This window comes from Rhododendron vialii, chromosome 10a (genome assembly GCF_030253575.1).
Source record: "Rhododendron vialii isolate Sample 1 chromosome 10a, ASM3025357v1".
NCBI lineage: Eukaryota > Viridiplantae > Streptophyta > Magnoliopsida > Ericales > Ericaceae > Rhododendron > Rhododendron vialii.
Genome location: NC_080566.1, coordinates 3798452 through 3806356, shown reverse-complemented (window position 1 = coordinate 3806356; position 7905 = coordinate 3798452). Strand labels below are relative to the sequence as shown.

At 40.3% G+C, this 7905-nt stretch overlaps 1 long non-coding RNA gene across 1 annotated transcript; it reads left to right on the top strand.

The window, feature by feature from the left end:
- Positions 1-3824: 3824 nt before the first annotated feature.
- Positions 3825-5779, top strand: LOC131304776 (uncharacterized). Its single transcript, XR_009192470.1, has 2 exons — positions 3825-4051; positions 5534-5779. It is a non-coding gene; the product is annotated as an uncharacterized LOC131304776 (long non-coding RNA).
- The last annotated feature ends 2126 nt before the right edge of the window (positions 5780-7905 follow it).

Here is a 7905-nt window from a genome sequence, read left to right as displayed (position 1 = left end):
TCGAGGGCGTGACAACTTGGTATCAGAGCATAAGTTTAGAATACCTCGAGACCGTGGGGAGACTTTGAGTCTCATGGGTTCAAAAAAAAAAAAATATTATTGCATTGTGACATGACTTATGTGCTATTGAGTGATTGATATGTATCCAACTATGTGGCATTGCATTTATGTTACCGTATAATGGCTTAGAGTTGTTAGATGGGATTGGTGGAGTTGGAGATTCGTAGTGTATTCCTTTGTTGATGATCTTTTCATTGTTTCTTTGTAGTGAGATGCCTCCAAGACCCGAGAATAGGCGGGGTAGGATTGGGAATCCGAGAATGGGGGCAGGACAGAATCAGCTTGCTAGGGATATTGTAGCGGCACTTGCGGCAGCTAATCTTTTGCAACCACCTCCTAGGGATATCGCGAACAGTCGGGCCATAGTAGCTATGAGAGAGTTTAGCCGTAGAAATCCACCTCAGTTTGATGGGGAGAGTAGCGACCCCCTTGTGGCCGACCATTGGCTTTCACAAATTCGTAAGATCTTTAATGCCCTTAAGATTACGGAGGACGACCTACGGGTGAGTATAGTAGCTTGTCAACTTACCGGTGAGGCGAACGAGTGGTGGGAATCTGTTTTAGGAGTAAGGAGAGACGCTAGGAGGGCGGCTGGAGTTGCAAATCAGGAAATTGAGCCGGTTGAGGAAAGTTTGACTTGGGCTGAATTTGAGACACTTTTTGAAAACCAATATTTTCCAGAGTCGTATCGCGAACAGCTTAGAAACCAATTCGAGAGGTTAGATCAAGGTGACATGACCGTTTCAGAATATGCCACTAGGTTCCAAACCTTGTCCCGTTTTGCGCCAGAGTTAGTTGCAACCGATGGTAGGAAATGTAGGCGTTTTGAGAAAGGGTTATGTCTATCTATCAAGAAGTTTGTGGTAGGTCAACGAATTGAAAGGTTTTCTGACATTATTGAGTGTGCTAGAAGTATTGATTATACGGAGGAAATACCAGAGGAGGCGAAAGTGCAGGAGTCGAGGAAACAAACCATTAGCAAGAACATATCTATAGAAACATCTGGGAGCCAAGGCAGGAAGAGACAAAGAGATCAATTTTGGTCCACCTCGAGCCAACATAGTTCAGAACCACCTAATCTTTCTAGAACGTCAGGAGTTCCGTCGGGATCAACAATTGTGTGTTATCGGTGCCGCCAGTAGGGCCATCGTGCAGTAGACTGTCCTCAGGAGAAGGAATATCATGGTCAGAGACCACCTCGGGTTTGCTATCGATGTCGTCATCCGGGGCACTTAGCGGTAGATTGTCCACAATCGACAAGTAGAGGGAGCGTACAAAGACCCACGGGGTCGGGTCATGCGTCTCATACCGCGTTGCAAGGTAACGTGAATTTATATGTTATGTTGAGATTACTTATGCGTATACAAAGTGCTTAATCGCCAAATGATTGTTATTATGAAGTGTACGGTCTATTCTAGTGTTGGATAGCATTGCAGAGTTGTCTCTATGAACTTGTCTGATAAAATCTAAGTGTTGTGACAACTAGACTAATGGGATGAAAATACTCAAAATTGATAAAATGAATAGAAATCGTGCAAGGTCTTGTGGGATTGAAATGAACTAAATTACTATTGGGCTTCTTAGAGCCACGAGTTATGAAGTTTGGGCACTAAGTGAGCCCGTGGTTGTATTGGGTACTGTGTGAACCCGTGATGGTATTGGGCACTGTGTGAGCCTGTGGTATTTTGGGCACTATGTGAGCCTGTTGTCATATAGGGCACTGTGTGAGCCCGTAGTGTGCTGGGTACTATGTGAGCCCGTACTATGTTGGGCACTGTGTGAGCCTGTGGTATTTTGGGCACTATGTGAGCCTGTTGTCATATAGGGCACTATGTGAGCCCGTAGTGTGCTGGGTACTATGTGAGCCCGTACTATATTGGGTACTGTGTGAACCCGTTGTATTGGGCACTATGTGAGCCCGTGGTTGTATTGGGTACTGTGTGAGCCTGTTGATGCGTAGATGTGTTCGATGATGTGTAAACCATTAATTCGTACGGTGGGTTTGCAACTGGTTAGTCTATTATGGTAATTGTGTATGAAATTGGTTGCTGTTTAGTTTTAATCTACATGCTTGACTTGTAATGTAATCTTAGCGTGTGGAATTTGCTTTTGGAACACGATACTGGATAGATGATGATGTGCGTATAGGTACTTGCTACGTGTTAAATAGATGATCGATAGGAAGTGTTTAAATGGGGTGACCCAAATCTCGTAGTTAGATGTAACATTATGTGATGATTGAAATCTCTAATCTCAACTCCTTATTTTGTTATACCTTATGATTTGATGATTTCTTTGCATGCCTTTCACTTTATAGATTATGGTCTTATTCAGATTTTCAATAGTCTAATTAATCCTTCGTGAGATATTGAATAAGTAAGACTACAAGGATGTTGTAAACATATGCCGAACATGAATTGAATTCTTTACTTGGAGCGCCGCGTAAATATAGTGAAATGTGTGGAGTGGTGGGTCTTGGTTTAGAAAGTTGTTACACTTACGGATGTACACATTTTGAACTCAAAAATTTTCTGAAAGGGATAATGCTTGGTGAAAGTTGAATCTTTGCATAGTTCATTTTCAAAAATGATAACGGTTTCAAAAAAAAATGATAACGGTATAGACTCGGAGTCGGCTACATCATAGTCCATTCCCATGTTGACAAAATTGTCATTATTTTCAAATGACCAAGTGAGCTGTTTGTAATTAATTGTTGATAATGTCGTTCCGAAATGAACATTTCCTTTCAAATTCTATAGAATTTTGTCACACATGGGCCTGTTTCAATGGTTTGACAACTACTTGAACAAGAGTTTTCAAGGAGGGGGCAAAATTTTCATCAAAACTAACACTTCACCATGGCTTTGGAAAATATAAGTTGGAAATTCATGATCATTGTTTGGTTTAGACTTCATCGTGTTGGACACTTTAACAACTACTCGGCATTTGTCTTTTAAGGGAATTTGTCTTGAATTAGTATTAAGAACTATTAGAGTTCTACTTGTGTGAGTCTTAATAATTTGAGTAAGTCGGGGAGTAAAGAAATGAGGTGAAAAGAGAAATGTATGAAAGTTGATTTCCCTGTAAACGTGCGCGAAGAATCTAGTAAATCTTGGGATGGATGAGTTAATCTTAGAACTTTTCGATTTTGTATTGCTTGACAAGGTTGTTGAATTACAACGTTATGAAATTCTCTTTTGTGTTTGGACGCGGTCCATGGAACCAGAATTGGTTAGTCGGAAGTAATGAGAATGGATATGGTTTGTGAGACTGGAATTAGATGGTAACATGACTATGATTTGTATGAATACGACAACTTCGTGATTTGACGTGTATGAACATCGGAACTTGGCAATTGTTTAGTAAGAAGCTAAGCTAGTTAGTTGTGGCATTATAGAGTTTTCTACTTTTCTTGCATTTTGGACACGGAAGTGGCGGATACGAAGCGTTGTGTGGTGAACACGGCCCTTAGGATAAGAAATCCATTGATGGTGTGCTTTCATCTATTCTATGCAAATTTCGGGGACGAAATTTCTTTAAGGAGGGAAGGATGTAGAGACCCGTATTTTTGAGGTTATATTTTTTCTTTTATAAACGTACGGCCCGTCTAAATAGACAGTACGGATATTCGGGGTGACGTGTTCGTAAAAGGATATAAAGGTAATTATGTGAGAGGTGCATGTGTGAGTGTGTGGTGCGAGAAGCGGGGGATTGCTCCCCACTTCTATAATTCTTCCCAGGAGAATTATTTCTCCTCTCTATTCTCTCATTCTCTCACGGCTGTCTCTCTCTCTCCTCTCCTCCGAAACTTTCTCTCCTCTCTTCTCTCTTCGATTTCATTCACCTAGGGTGAGATTCCGGACAAAACCCGAGTATTAAAGTTGCTATTCGGAGTACGGGCTTTCCGAATATCCAAGAAAAATCATGATCGGACCTCGTGGAGCTACGGTTGACTGGGTCAAAGGGTCGGGTTTTACTCAAAACCCTTGAGGTAGGGATTTCTCATTTCTATTATGTGTGTATGTGTTGATTTGGTGTTTGAATCGTGCCTTAGATCGTTGTTTTCGTTGTTAGAAATGTTCTGATGGAGTCTGAAAATCGTGCACTGAAAACCCAGGTCCTACCGGTAGGAGTTTTGGTCCTACCGGTAGAAAAGCTGTCCAGTAATGTCATTTTCGTGAAATCGTGGTCTCCTACCGGTAGGAAATTGTGTCCTACCGGTAGGAAATGAAAAATTCAGCATTTTGGCAAAACTTCGAACGGGCATAACTTTTTCATCCGAACTCTGTTTTGGGCAAATTTTATATCGAAATTCATGTACCGGAAATGTACTTTCCAATGGTGGTGGTCTCATCTTCCAATTCTTAACCGATAAGATTTGGCAGCCAAAATAAGATAGATATGTTCGTATACGTTGGGAAATCCTTTTTCCTTAGAATCGTTTGGGTGAAACATGGGTGTTCTTAGGTTCCCCTGAGTACTAGTTGAATGGTTTGACGAGGCTAGTGGTATTCTTAACGCTTGGTAGTGGTCGTTGGGTTCCGTATGAGTCGTTTGACACCGAAACGAGGGTTTAGAGAATATAAGGAGTATAGGTGGCCGAAGGTTGTATGTGTTGACATGCGAAGTGAAAAACGAACACATAGAATATTTCTTTGAGTTAAACAACGCTAGGCATGGATACATGAGACATTTCCTTGTGTTTGATATGTGGTACACCTCTTGCGTAACTTATACGATTTTGCGAGTTGCAAGGTGGAAATCTATGAACTCGTTGTGAGAGTTTATCTTTTGATGTGTGAGTGCTTGTATGGTGATGAGAAACTACTAATGTAACGATTGCGAGTTGATTGAGATGAAATTATCTGTACTACTTCTATGTGAATGAGTTTTTGTTGTGAATTCATTATATGTGACTGAGATGAATGGCTAAATTGTAAAGTATATCGAAGGAATTGTGGTATGGTGACCTTTGATGTGTGACTTGAATTAGCTCCATCAGTGAGGACGGAACTGGTGGGGAGTATCGGGATTTCTTAATTGGCCCGACAGGAGCTTTTGCTCATGATACAGAATGATGAGGAAATTGTGACACGATGTGAATGGAAATGGGCTATCATTGTGAAAGTGTAAGTAAGTGATACGAAAGACATTGGTGTTGCGATTCTTTGATTACGATAGTTTCATAAGTCAAGATATCGGATTGGTGATTCAAAGTGATATGAGGAACAGTGGTAGTCATGAGAAAATCATATAGATAGTAAGTCCTCGTGGTTGAATTAGAGTTTTGGTGTGTAGTCACGGTACTTCATTTATGTCTTCGACCTTGGGAAAATTACTAGTTGTGTTTCGTTTCTTCATTTGAGATACCGTACCTTGCTTCTGTTATTCATTCCACCTGTCATTCCATTCGTATATAATAGTTGTGTAGATTTCTCTACTGGGCACGTGTTTGCTCAACCTACCACTTCAGGTTCATTGCAGGTCATGGTCATGGTCATGGAGTACTTGGAGTGCATGCTGACATTATCGATTAAAGCTATTTTGGAGAGTACTTTATTCTTGTATAACAAACGACTTTGTTATGAAATTCCTACTTTGAAAGATTGTATTCGTAGACCAATTTATTGAATCGGAAATTGTATTGTATTTTGGGGTATTGTACGTACGATTGTGAGGACTTTGTATTTCAAATGGTATTGTTAATTTATGTTGAAAATCGAGGGCGTGACACAATGGCAAGCTGCAAAGTTGCAATTGGTCTACTTCGCTATTTGAAAGTTGCACCCGGGCCGCGACGTAATACGCCTGAGCTGCATAACTAAACATTTTTTTGCGTCCAGGTCGCTTTGACTTGTACGTGCCTAAGGCGCAAAAGAGAATAATTTGATGCACATTATGTGTAAATTGCCCTTGCTTTGTACTACTACCGCCACTACACCACCTCCACCACCGTCACCTAACAGACATTACGAGTGTAACCCTACCCCTCCCCAATGATCTATTAAGTTACAAAATGTTCGAAAGGTGCAAACGTTCAAGCAAGGGTAGTCAAATGGCGGTGGTGGTGCTGATAGTTGTAGCGGTGTGGTAGTCATAGTGGTCAATTAATTGTACGTGTTGGTGGTGTAGACAATCGAATTTTGCTTTGTAAACATAAAAGCGTTGCTCTTGTTGAATTTTGATGTTGAAATGATTTTTGATGACTCAAGGAAGTGTGGAAAGCCCTATAAGATTTTTTTAACGCTTACAGAATGAAGGAATATCCTAGAATTAAGAATATGTGTTCGTAATGGAACTTAGAATGTGTAGAGAGCGCCCAAACATGTTTAGCTTTAGTGGTCGAATAATCTATCTTTGTACTAAATTTTTTTTCGACCCACTAAGGGTAAAATAGTAATTTCCTTTGATGTACTAATGATTTTCGATCAAAACAACTTTGGTAAGAAAGAAGATTTAACAAGCTTCCCAACGGTTCAAACCACGCCTGAATTGGATTTCAGACACCAAAGTTTAGCATGTTAATAAGTGTTACAGATGCGCCCGGGGCGCAAGGGAATGCGCCTGAGGCGCATCACAATTCGCCTGGGGTGCACTAAAATTGGTTAACAGACCAAACTAACACAATGTTCCTATGGCCCAAACCCAACAATGTCTGGCGCCTGAGGGGCATAAGAGAAGACATTAAATTGCCCTCAATTTCTACGAGATTTAAAGTAGTGCACAAAAATAACAGTTCACAAAATTGAAAAGAGAAAAAGGATGATGTCAAACCATTAAAAGGGCAGATCCAAAAAAAAAAACCATTTAAAGGTACTGAGATAATTCTCTCTATTGTTGTTCCTTTCTTATCTTCTTCTATCTTTTTGTCCTATGATTGTAATTTTCAAAATGATTTTTTCCCGACTCCTTAAAGGTAAAATCATTGTTTGCTTTAAGGTGTAAATAAATTTGAATCAAAATTACTCAAGTTAGAAAGTAGATTTAACAAGCTTTTTAAAGGTCCTATCAACGTGCAAATTTTAGAGTTCGAAAGTGTCTGTAGCAAGCCGAGAAGTTTGGCCAACTTTGCAGTTTGGATACTGCGCTCGGGATGCCACTCAATGCGCCTGAGCCATATAACCCAACAACTTCTGGCGCCCAAGGCGCATTGAACTGCGCCTGGGGTGCATAACCCAACAATTCTGGCGCCTGAGGTGCATAAGAGAATACTTAGGAGCACATTACACGTAAATTGTGGTCATCTTTCTACCCTACAACCACTGCTACATACCACAACCGCACAACAACCCTCGAAAAAGAAGTAACCAATCTTAACTATTAATTTAGCAGGCCACAAAGCTCAGTCCTTGGACTTGTGAACATTTTTAATAGCACTACTTCCTTATTATATAGAAATGCAAGTTTGTGCCTAAAGGCACGACATGAAGAAATTGACATTCAATAAATTAGCCAAGTGTGAGGATATTGCCTGACACACACCCACATAATTACTATATCGCAATGAATACCAATCACCCGTTCTACTCGCTGACAACTCTGACTGATTTGTGATCCAACCATACCATTCACGGTACTCAAAATTTTTGAGTATCATGTGATATGTTAGCATTGGTGGAATATATGAGAAGTAAAGTGCACGTAGTAAGAGCGAAAATGTACACATGTAGTCGATCCAAATGTATAGAGAAAAAACGTACACATTTAGGCAATCCAACATACATTTGTTGTTGTGTCTCTTTCTGATCTTTCGATGTCTATTGCTACCTGTAATATCTCAAGTGGTTCTTGTGATTGCAGGTTGCTAAGTCAATTGCACAAATTTTGACGTTATTTTGAAGCCTT